The sequence below is a fragment of the Miniopterus natalensis genome, chromosome 7 (assembly GCF_054644295.1).
Source record: "Miniopterus natalensis isolate mMinNat1 chromosome 7, mMinNat1.hap1, whole genome shotgun sequence".
NCBI classification, from domain to species: domain Eukaryota; kingdom Metazoa; phylum Chordata; class Mammalia; order Chiroptera; family Miniopteridae; genus Miniopterus; species Miniopterus natalensis.
Window position 1 is genome coordinate 5,809,524 of NC_142087.1, and position 12,500 is coordinate 5,822,023.

The 12,500-nt window shown below is 45.5% G+C and overlaps 1 protein-coding gene across 1 annotated transcript in view; it reads right to left on the reverse strand.

Moving 5' to 3' along the window:
* Positions 1 to 4,529, reverse strand: part of PKIG (cAMP-dependent protein kinase inhibitor gamma) — a 28,027-nt gene extending 23,498 nt beyond the window's left edge. Inside the window, exon 1 of the mRNA XM_016219377.2 lies at positions 4,286 to 4,529. The gene's annotated coding sequence lies outside the window, so the exon portion shown is untranslated. The remainder of the gene's footprint in view (positions 1 to 4,285) is intronic.
* Positions 4,530 to 12,500: the final 7,971 nt, after the last annotated feature.

Consider the following 12,500-nt stretch of genomic DNA (forward strand, 5'->3'; position numbering starts at 1 on the left):
GGGCAGCTCTCATTTCTCCTTAATACAAATGCTGGCAAAGCTTGGAGAGTAAGGAAATGGAGGGAAAGCTTGGCAGTAATCAACCGGGCTCTGGGTCAGGACCTCCATCCTGGACTCACTCATGCACCTGCCCGTCTTCCCTGAAGCACTAAGAACTCACAAGAGCAGGGGCTGTCTCTTAATCAGCCTGCTGTTCTAGCCTTGTGCTTAGTCCTAGCTGACCCTCAGTACAGTGTATTGAATGTCAGAAACCACTCCTATAAAGTTCTAAACATAATGACTGGCCTAGGTCCCTGGGACATAGTAAGTATGCATTAGCTACCAAATACTTCATTTCTTAAGTGCCCTGAAGGTCCATTATTCAGTTTCGAAAAGCCAAGTTAAAGATCAGTAATTTCTTGGAAGATTAAAGAGATTCCTTTTAAATAAAGTGAGGAATGCTGGCTTCCTCCAGTAAGAGCGGATGCATTTAAATCTGCAATTTGGAATCATTCAGCATCACAACTAACTGCAACTTCCAAAGAAACTGCTCTTTGAAAGAGCAGTACACACTCAGTTTTCATAAGGCATGTGTGACTTCCAGGAGGTAGTGAGCTCAGCTTTGAGTCATGATTAATGACTTGCTTCCAAGAACTTTAGATTTTCCAAGTCTGTCTCCACTTAGGAATCACTTCTGGTCCCTTGTCAAAACAGAATTAATCGGGCAGCTTGGCTTCTTGTCACACTCAGAAAGTAACACCTGCCACCAGCTTCTTTCTTAAGAGGCTGGGCCAGAGTCGCCTGATCCTAGGAGACCAGCACCCACTTCTGCTTTTGGCCTCAGCACCTGACAGGGTGACAGGAAGTAGCACCGAGGCTCGGTCTGAAAAGCCAAAGTGGCAGCTCAAGGGCCCATCACAGGGGCTTCCGCAGTGCTGAGGTCGAGATGGCTTCAAGCTCCTCATAAATGCCGCCGTGGCAGAGGGGCAGGTGCCTGTATACACTGGCTAACATTCTCTCTCGAAACCATAAAGCAGCTAATCGCGGGCACGTATTTGTGTACCAACGAAATTCATCATGAGCTCTACCCTACTGCATCCTCCTGGTACCCCTTGAGGCATATAATTGTGACCCCACTTTCCAGAAGAGAAGAGGCTCTGCGAGGGGAGGCGATCTGTCCAAGATGTCTCAGCGACGACGAGGTGAGGGCAGGGCTCTTACTGCTACCCTCCCGGCTTCTCACCGAACCATAAAGTGTCTAAAGTGACAGGAGCTGTGGACAACAACCAGTCCAGGGGTGGAAAAGGCAAATGCCCACGGGGGCCAAGGGACAGGCAAGAGACCAGAGAGAGTAATAGGACTGGGCTAGGGAACAGCACAGATAGTAACAGATGGGAGAACACACCCACCTACAGGCATTCAAACTCAAATAAAAATAAAAACCCAAACCACTTTCACTTCTGACTCTAGTCCATGCTTCCTCATTTCATAGATGAAGAAACTGAGATTTGGGAAGGTGATATGGAAAAGTCAGCACAGTGTGGTGGAAAGTTCAAGGGCTTCAGGGAGAGCCAGTTCTCATGAGGAAATGCAGCTCTATTACCTGTTAGCAGAGGGGCCTTGGGCAAGTTACTTCACCTCGGTGCCTCTTTTACACGTAAAATGAAAATAATCTCTGCTTCATATCAATGCTGTGAATATTAAAGGCAATCGACATATAGGGTGGGCAAAAGTAGGTTTACAGTTGGAAGTACGCTAAACACAGTGTTTTTTCTTGTATTATTATTTATTAATTATTGCAGCCCTGGCAGGGTAGCTCTGTTAGAGGATCCTCCGGATACCCCAAGGTTGGGGTTTGATCCCCAGGCAGGGCACATACAAGAATCAACCAATGAATGCGTAAGTGGAACAACAAATCTGTTTCTCCCCCCTTTCCTCTAATAAAAAAAAAAAGTATTATTTTCCATATGAACTGTAAACCTACATTTGCCTCACCACGTTTGCAAGGTGGCCAGCCCTGTGTGTGACATGTATTTCAGAGAGATATGAAAGCCAAGCAAGAACTTGGGACATAATAGTTTCTTCTATAACCTACCTTCTATCCTAAGATGCCCTAAACTTACTGTGGGGGCAGGTGGAAAATATGAGGAAGAGCACACTGAAAACCGTGCTGACTCTGACAACACAGAACAAGAAACTAAAGCCACCGTCATCTGGTTCCTGAAGGCCTGGAGTGAGGGGTGTGAGGCATTCCACCACATTTCCACTCCCCCGCCCCAGGCAGGAGCCACAAGGACCAGGGAAGTACTTACTTCCAGAGTATTACCTCCTCACCATCACCTTAGGAAGACAGATGACTTTTCAAATTGTCCAAAGTCTCCAGATCCTGGGGGGCTGAAGGGAGGCAGAGGGGAGGCCCTGGCCTTCCCACTGCCCATGCCCATGGGGAAGACCACAGTTCCACATATGCCAAGGGCCTCTGAGAACCCTCCTGGTAACCCAGATCTCAATTCAAGCAGATAGTTTTTAAATGCCCCATCTTCCTGAGGGTTAGGGTGTCTGATGGCCTTAAAGATAAAAATCCCTTAAATTACCAAGACTTGGAATCTGGGAGACTCAAAATCCAAGATTTGACAACTTCTTTCACTTTTCTTTGGGCTTTGGCTCTGGCCATCCTTTCCCAGCAGCAGTGGAGGCTGCGTCTAGGTGAAATGAAGGGAGAAGGGGGCAAAGAAAGGGATTTCCCTTCCTTTTCTCCCTCTCTTTCGCCAAGCTAGGAACTGCGGCGGCGGGCTTTAGGTTAAAATTCAGGATGCTGTCTCCTCTGCACCCCTCTCAGGCTCCCCTCCAGGTAGTGGGCACACAGGCGGCTGAGACAGTCCCAGAGGGTGCGTGTGATCCGCGGAGACAGGGCCTGGACCATGCTGGAAGCCCCGCAGGCACAGCTCAGGCAAACACTGGGAGGGTTCAGGGGGATGGGGACAGGCCCGGAGACTGCGCCTCGGCACGACCCCGCGGAACGGAAAGGGGGGGACAGAACGGGGCCGGCGCTGCTCGGTGATGTTCTTTCATTTTCCCCCTCCACTGTGAGCGTGCACACACACGCACACGCACGGCATCACACCGAAACCTCCTCTTCCTAGGGTGGCCAGCCCTGACAAGGCCGGAAGGACTCAGAAGTCACTTAACGCTGCCCATTTCATGCACTTTTAACTCTCCCGGAGGTACCGGCCTCCAGGCATCCTGACACTGAGCGCCGAGAGCACTTTGCTTCTCAGGCCCTAAGGGAAGGAAATACCTATGGTTCATTTCAAGCTGAATTTGGAACTCTAGTGATCATCCAGATTTGCCCCCCCATTTACGTACAAATGAGGAAACTGAGGCCCGGAGAATGTGAAACACACTTGCCCAGGGTCACATAGTTTCCTCAGGTGGTCCTAATATATGGTGGCTCTTGGTTTTTTGTATTCCCTTTAACTGTGACTCTTCAACTACTTTTACCTGCGAGCAGGGGAGTGGGTGACACACGGCAGCTGCAAGCCATGCATCTCAAACCACTTGAGAACCCTCAAGCCACTTCAGGTACCCACCGGGTTCACGGTGGCTCAGTAGTTTTAACATCCTGAAAACAGACCAGACAAATAAAATGCCCATGGGCTTTTATTTTCTAGGCATAAACAGCAAATTTCTAAAAGGAAGCAATAAAAAGATCATAAAGCCAAAGTTAAAAGATTTTCAATGCTTCTTTCCATCCTAATAGTTCTCCACGCCGCCACAGAAGCACTGGCATGTATGTGGTGGGACAGCTTCATGAAATCTAATCCTATCTGTACCTTAGATTTAAAATATCTATCTTATATCTGACTGAGGGTAAGTTTCCACTATATGAGGGAAATATTGTAGGGAATTTTTACTTTGAGAGACATTTCTCTCTAGACTGTTTAAAATTGTTTGTACTACCTTTGTAATCAGAAAAAAATATATAAAGATTTTACAAACACCAATTTCTAAGGGAGGATTTCTTCACCTATATTGATGCAAGGAGCTGCTTTTAAAGCTCTAGCTAGCTACTCTGTCAAAATTCTTGGGTAAAAAAAGTAGAACAGCGTTTGAATGGAGCCCATCTGTGAGACCTGAGGCTCAGACTCTAGCCCTAAGCAGTTTCAGACAAAGCCATAATTTTCAAAGCAATAATATATCATAATATAAAAATAGACACTTTGTGACCAACAAAATCAAGCTCTCGGGGAGCTCTGCCTGCAAGCTCTGCTTCTCCCTGTGGATGGGAGAATGAAGTTCTACTTACAAGAGCAAAGAGTTTCTTCAAAGTCCAGGGGTCCTCAGTCAGAAGTGAAGATAGAATTTAAGAAACCAGGATTCAAAATGCCTCCCTTTTGAGGGTAAACCAGATTAGCAGACTGGGCAGGATTCTCTTACCCTTTCTCTCTCCCTCTCCGTGTGTCTCCTAAATAAAATGCACTTCGAGGTTTTAGTGGGTGTTTCCCACGTCTCGGGCCAAGTCAGTCCCCATTTGTTGTAATCCAATGCTCAGCCTGATGATGTCAACCACTCAGCTCCCCAGCTCAGTTTCCACCTCTCAGTCCACAAGAGAGATCCATTTCCTTCGGACAATGAGCCAGGGGGCTGTAACTGCATCCCGGGCACTGTCACATCTGCCTAACATCCTTCCTTCAATTTTCAACATTGTAGCCTTACTGACAAAAGGCTTCCTATCCACTCATTGGGCCAGGGCTCCCGGCATAAATCCCTTTGCCTCTGAGTCACTGCCAACTGCGGGTTATCTAGTTCGCTTTGCAGTTTTAATTCACTTCTCTGGTGTATAATACTAGGTTACGGTGGAGATCTGCTTCCCCACCCCGCCCCCATCTCCTTCCTGCTCATTTTTCCAGGCTGTTGAACTTCTCCATAAAGTTTTCCAGGTGCGTGCCGGGCACAGTGTGAGTGTGAGCTCATCCTTCATTTAGGGGAAATGACACGTGTCCACATGAAAGGCTTAAGAGCGCTGGTCTGTAACCTGAGGAACTGGATTCTGATCTTGCTCACCCACCTAACTGAATGAATGGCCTTAAGCAAGTCATCCCTCTCTCTGGGCCTCAGTTTCCCCATCAATAAAATAATGCCTTGATGTTTTCTCCTTCTACAACTCAGTGACTGAAGAGCTTAACAAATGCAACATAAGGAATTTTACTACAAGCTAACCGACTACACGCTTGAGGGAGGGAAGAACCCAGGAGGGGTCACAGGACACTGCTCAAGAGGTCAGGCTCAGCCTTGGGCCCTTCAACCCCCATTATTTTGGAGCTGAACTGTTTCTCTGGGAGAAAACCCAAAAGAATTCACTAAATAAGTCCTTGGGGACATTGAAAGAGGCAGCATAAACTGCTAGATAAGATAAAGCAGCAAGAGAATGTAACTGTTCTCAGGGACTGACAGGGAACAGCAGTGGTTACAGGAGACGGTAATAATCACTTGCATTTGTAGAGTGCTCGATGGGGAAGACATAGAAACCGCTCTTGTGTGTCCAGTGGAAAGCAATGTGACAAGCATAGTGATTATGAGCATCAATTTAGGAGCCAGAGATGTGGATCTGAGTCCTGTGTGACTTATCTGAACTTCAGGGGTTTTTTTTAAACTGTAAAATGGTACGCTAGGGCCTCCATTTTAGGACTGTGAGAATTAAATAACCTGTAAGGGAATTGGAAGTATTTGACACATACTAAGTGTTGATGAATGGTAGCCTCATTTTGTACACAATCTCATTTGGTTCTCATTTTATGAGAATTAGATACCCAGGGGCTACATTATTAATCTCCTTTTCCTGAACAGGGAAATGAAACACAGAGAAGTTAAGTGACATGCCTAAGGTCACACAACTTAAGATGAAAGGGCCAGAACTGGAAAATGAGTTTTTGTTTTTGTTTTAAATATATCTTTATTGATTTCAGAGAAAGGAAGGGAGAGGGAGAGAGAGAGAAACATCAATGATGAGAGAGTCATTGATCGGCTGCCTCCTGCAAGCCCCCGACTGGGGATCGAGCCCGCAACCCGGGGATGTGCCCTGACTGGGAATCGAACTGAGATCTCCTGGATCCTAGGCCGACGCTCAACCGCTGAGCCACGCCCAGCTGGGCTGGAAAATGAGTCTTAATTAGGCCAACACACATGTCACACACATGCCAATGCTACTTCTCAAAATAGTTATTTCACTGAGCCTGGCCCTTCTTTCTAAATGGGATAATCTCCTCTTAGAAAAATGAGCTAAGCATATTAAAACAAATGGGGAAGGGATTGGAGGGAGAGTTTTCCCGGGTTCAGCCAGGCCAGGGGTGAGGAGAGCTAGTCAATCTGTTGCTTAAAGAAAACATTTGAGGCCACTAGGTAAGAGGTATCGCTTACTTGTTTTATTACCAAAATACTGTGTGGCTTAGAAGTAAATCTGGGCTTCACTCGCCTTTCCCACAAAGAAGCAGATCTGATTTGTCTTAAAGCTACTTGGATGGGAAGTTGGGGTTGGAGTACTATTGGGGAAGAAGAAGCTATTTATAGGCATGGGTAAGGCTGTGGTAGTTTGTAAGTTAACCAGAATTTTAATTAGTTCTTAGAAAATGTTGATGCTCATCAAGAAAGGGCCAAGCGAAGAGACTATGTATAGAGTGGGGCAAAAGTAGGTTAACAGTTGTTCATATGGAAAATAATACAATAATTAATGAATAATAATACAGGAATAAACTGTTTCCTGTACTCACAACTGTAACCCTACTTTGCCCTACCCCATATTAGGAGGGAGTTTGCCAATCTGAAGGCTTTCCCACAAGTTGCTGTGGGACTGCAGTGGAATAAAAAGAACAGAAGCCTGGCCCGGCCAGTGTGGTTCAGGGGCTGAGTGTCAGTCCATGCACCAAGAGGTCACCAATTCGATTCCCCATCTGACCTCCAGTAGGGGGCGTGCAGGAGGCAGCTGATCAATGTTTTCATCTCTCTCTCTCTGAAACCAATAAAAACATTAAAAAAAAAAGAACACCAGCCTGGTAACCCGTGGAGAGCAGCAGTTAATGGCTCAGAGACCTGGGTTTCCTGTTCCCAGCTGTGTATGACCTTGACATAGCTGTGTACGTATCTTGGTTTCCCAATGTAAAACAAGAATTAAAATGGCATTTATCCTGTAAGGTTCTTATGTGGGTAAGTGCCTGGCACATACTACAAGCTGAAAAATACTTGCAAAAATAAGCTACAGCATCTTAATAGTAAAGACATGATTTTCTAATTCTGAGTCAGTTTCACCATCCTCTGCCCTGAGGATGATGTGACGGTGAATAAGGTCAAGAATGTGGGGAAGCCAGAAAAAGGGCCTAGTGTTTCTCTAGAACATCAGGATGAGTAAGGAACAAAAAACCTGCCGAGAGCTGTTGCAATGCTCTCAGCAGCAACACTCAGCTTGGAGGAACTGGAGGCAGGGCCATTGTCTGGCTGTGCCTTTATTCCAGAAGCCCGAGTGCAGCCAGGAAACGAGGCTGGGCTCTTGACAGGTCAGTTTACTGACATCACCCTCAGTGCTTTGAATCATGTTTTGTTACGAGGTTAGTGCCCTTGAAAAAAATAATAGTAAGGAGCCCATTCATAAAAATAAAGATCCAGTTTCCTTCTATAGCATGTAGTTTGTAACACTTTCCTCACAGACTGAATCCATGAAGAGAGGACCAGGACCGCACCAGCACACTCATTTTGTCTTCTGACCATGGCTGGGGCCATGCTTGGTGCTGAACACTCTATAAATACTCCTTTAAGTCATCCTTACAATAATCAGGTGCAGGAGGTATTATTAATATTCTCATCTTACAAATGTGGACACTGAACAATCTGCAAAGGTTCACTGGAGTAAGTGCCAGAGCCCATGCTCCAAGTCAGGCTGTCGGGGCCAGGCCTGTATTTTTGTTACCCTCACCCAAGGATATTTTTTCCATTGATTTTTAGAGAGAGTGGAAGGGAGGGAGAGACAAAGAGAGAAACATCGACACAAAAAACACCCATTGATTGGTTGTCTCCCGCATGAGCCCTGACTGGGGCAGGGGACTGTACCTGCAGCCGAGGTTCGTGCCCTTGACCGGTCATCGAACCAGAGACCCTTTGGTCTGCTGGCTGATGCTCTAACAATGAGCCAAATCAGCCAGGGCCAGGCCTGTCTTTTTAAGTCTCTGACTCTAATGCCCCTTAAAGGGTTTCCCTGCAGGAAACTTGGCCGTTCTTCACAGCCAGCACTGTCGGCTCTGTTTGAAGATAAAGGAAACTGGCTGCTTCACAGTGCAGAGCTGGCCCGGAGGGCTCAGGTGGCCCCTTCGTCACCCCAAGTCTGGAAGGGCTCCCTCCCTCCTCTGGATTTCCTTAGCACTTTATCTGTTTCTTAAGAAACTTTTCCTTTTCTCTTTTGAAGCATATTTATTTCTGGGAAAATCTTACTCCTCTGCTATAATTCGAGCTTAAGACCCGTATCTAATTTATGAGCATTTTGTACATATTATGAGACATTTATTAAAATAAAAAAATCCATAAACAGAAAATTTTATCGAATGTTTACCATCTGCCAGATAATACTCTCACATAATCATAATTGCTTATTATGAAAATATAGTAAAATACAGAAGGAAAGAAAAAAAGGGAGGAAAATCATCCATCATCCTACCACCTAGAAAAAAACAGTTCTCCTCCAGGGGTACAGCCACAGAAAAAGGCACACCTACCCCCAAAACAATGTTTTCAAATCAGACACTTAAGTCATTTGGGGGGAGAAGTCAACCCCACAAAAGATGACAGAGAAATGTTCGATTTTGTCTGTTTGTTTGGGAGTACACCTGGCTGCATGTCTACAGGGTCTGATGTTCTGAGGCTCCGCTTCCTGGCCCCCCACCGGATACTGCTGTGTCCATGGAGAGCTGGCAGGAGGAGGGGAGCCTGGGCATGCATCTCGGGAACGGGCAGGGGTTTGCAGGACACCACCCTGCCTTTTTCAGCTTTTTAGAAAAATCTTCACCCAAGGATATTTTTCCCATTGCTTCTCAGAGAGCATGGAAGGGAGAGGGAGAGAGAGAGAGAGAGAGAAACATCGATTGGTTGCCTCCCACAAGCACCACGACAGGGGCTGAGGATCCAGCCTGCAATCGAGGTGCGTGCCCTTGGCTAGAATCGAACCTATGACCCTTCAGTCCGCAGGCTTATGCTCTAACTACTGAGCCAAATGGGCCAGGGCTTCAGCTTTCTTAAGACCTGCTTTCCCCCAGCTACAGGTAGGTTTCAGATCGGGGCAGTTACAGGACCAGTGAATCTTCCCTCTTGAGTAAATTTTAAACAATCTTAGCCTTGTTACGTTTACAGCCGAGAAGGGCATGTGATCACCTCATGTCCAAGATGAGGAGTGCCAAGCTCAGAGAAGGCAGGCTTCCCGGCCCCGCACAGCCTGGTGCTCTGACAGCAGGCAGTTCTTCGATACACTCCAGGCTTCCTTGCCACTGCGCTTTGAAATCCTACTCAGCCATCAGATGTCAGATTAAATGTCACTTCCCTCTGAGCCGAGTTAGCTGTCCCTCCTGTATGGATCCGATGGCACTCTCTCTCCTCTCATAACCCTTAACGCGTGTTATTTAAGTACGTTATAAGTTTTTCCTTGCCAGACTGTAAACTCCATGAGATCAACAACACGTCTCCCTTGTTCACTGGTACAGAACAGGAAACCCAGTAAATATTTCCTAAACACACATCCACATCCACACATATCTTGGTCCAGGCCTGAGGTAAAGAAAGTAACAGCATGCTTTAAATAAAAGGACCACGTGCCCTGGCCGGGCGGCTCAGCTGGCTGGAGCATCCTCCTGTGCAGCGAAAGGACGCGGGTTTGATTTCTGGTGGGGCGCAAACGGGAGGAAACTGATCGATGTTTCTCTCCCTCCCTCCTGCTCTCCTTCCCTCTCTCTCTAAAATCAATAAAAACATATCCTTGAGTGAGGATTAAAAAAGAAAAAAAGTATCACACCTTTGACACTGCACAACAGGCTATGACCCTTGCACAGTCAGCTCCCCACCCACTCCTGCAGCACACAGGGGGTCAGGAAGCTCTGCAGAACTCCAGGCAAAGATAAGAGGGCTCTTTAAGTAAATTAAAAGATCTGTCTGGGGCCACTCAGGGCGTCTAGGAAGAGCAAGGCATCCTTACTCTAACCTCTGAGGAGCCCGGAGTCTAATGGCTACTCAAGTGGCCTCAAGCAAAGTGCACCCACTCAACATGGTACCGGTAGCTTTCCAGGCAGAGGTGAGGCCTACAGGGGCAGACAGACAACCAATTCCAAAGGAAAGCAAGGCCAGTCTCTTAACAGGAGTCTTTTATTATTAATTACAAATGGCAAAAAAATAAAAAATCACAAGGCATCTGAGGAAAACCAATAATGAGAAAATGGACCCTATAATGAAAAAGGAAATTTGGACAAATGAGAAGCTTAAAAAAAATTCTTATGTCTTCAGAGAGATTCTGAAGATACTGTGCCCATAAAACATGAAATAAACTGATAATACTGGGCTCTTGGAAATTAACAATATGCATAATGAAATAAACAATTCAGTAGAAGGACTGGAAAATAAGAAAATGAAATCTTTGAAAATACAGGGGAAAATGTTCACAGGATAACAAAGGATCTCAACATAGAACAATCCAGGAAGTTCACCATCAGACTAAATAGGAATTCCAGAAAAAGAAGAGAAAGGGGGGAAGTACTCTAGAAAATTATCTAAGAAATCATTAGCAAAAATTCTCAAAGCTGAAGGAAGACTGCGTCTTCCAACTGAAAAGTTTAACAAGTGTTGAGAAAGATGACAAGAGACCACAGCTAGATATAGTCTCCTAATCTTCCAGAATTCAAAATGGAAAAAATCCTAAAAGTTTCTAGAGAGAAACAGACTGTTTCAAAAGAAAAGAATCAGGCTGCTATTGGACTTTTTACCAGCAACACTGGGTGCCTGAAGACATTGGAGCAATGTTTTCGGAGGGAAAAGTTCTAAAGGAAAACCACGTGGAACCTAGAATTTATACTCATCTAGGCAATAAAGACATTTTCAGACACCTAAGGACTTAGAACAATTTCTCTCTCATGCATCTCAGCAAACTCCTGGAGAACATATTTCACCTAAACGAGGGTTCACACTAAGAAGTGAGCTTTGAACAACAGGGATCTAACAATCGAGGTGAAAGGAATGCCAAGGATGATGAGCGGAGCTCCGGGCCTCAGCTGGCTCAGGCCCCCAGGGCACCAGTCTGACCGCAGGAGGAGGGCAGAAGGCTCTAGGAAGACAGAACTGATGGATTCCTTAATAGGTTTGCTGAAAACTGTATTGGAAGTCTACAGGAAAGTGTGGAAAGACATAGCAATAAGGAACAAAAAAGACTAAGCATATTAAAGAAGTAGCTATTATGAAATCCAGGAAACAGTTATACAGAGAGGAAAAATAATTAGCATATTACTGACTCAGTGGTAAACAACATCTGCCATGCCCTTTGAGAAAAGGTAAGAAGTATGAGTGGGCTGTGGTGCTCATAGAAAAGCTAAAGCCTCATGTGCCGGTCAACAGGTAACATCTAAAACTGATGATAAGAAACAGAGGTATGGCAGTGTGTGGTCCTGGTTTGGATCTGACTTGTACAAAAAAAACTTAGGAGTTAATCGGAGAACTTTGCCAATAATAGGGGATTATTATTTTATGTGTGATTATGGTAGTGTGTGTGTGTGTGCGCCCTCATTCTCTCAGACATATATGCTAAAGTAGTTTGTTTTTTTAAAAATACATCTTTATTGATTTCAAAGAGAGAGGAAGGGGGGGAGAGAGATAGAAACATCAATGATCAGAGTCATTGATCGGCTGCCTCCTGCACGCCCCCAACCGGCGATCGCACCTGAAACCCCAGCATGTGCCCTGACCAGGAATCGAACCACGACCTCCTGGATCCTAGGTCGATGCTTGGCCGCTGAGCCACGCCGGCCGGGCTAACGTAGTTATTGATGAAATGACATGATATCTAGTAGCAGGGAGAGAATGGCTATAGGCATAGATGAAATAAAACAGGTCTTCATTGTTAGAGCTGGGTAATGAGTGGTACATCAGGGCTCATTATACTATTCTCTTTAGTTTTGTATGTGTTTGAAAATTTCCACAATGAAAAAAAGGTTTAAAGAAGAGACAGCTATATAAGCATATTATTTAAGATATATTTTAAAAATACTAGAGGACATCTGTAATAGTTTCAATAATAAAGATACATTAAAACATAAAAAAATCCTAGAACAAACGGCTAAAAGAATCAAAAGTATATGCTCTTGCCTGGCCGGGCATGGCTCAGCAGTTGAGCATCGACCTAGGATCCAGGCGATCAGTGTTTGATTCCCAGTCAGGGCACATGCCTGGGTTGGGGGCTCGATCCCCAGTCAGGGGCATGCAGGAGGCAGCCGATCAATGACTCTCTCATC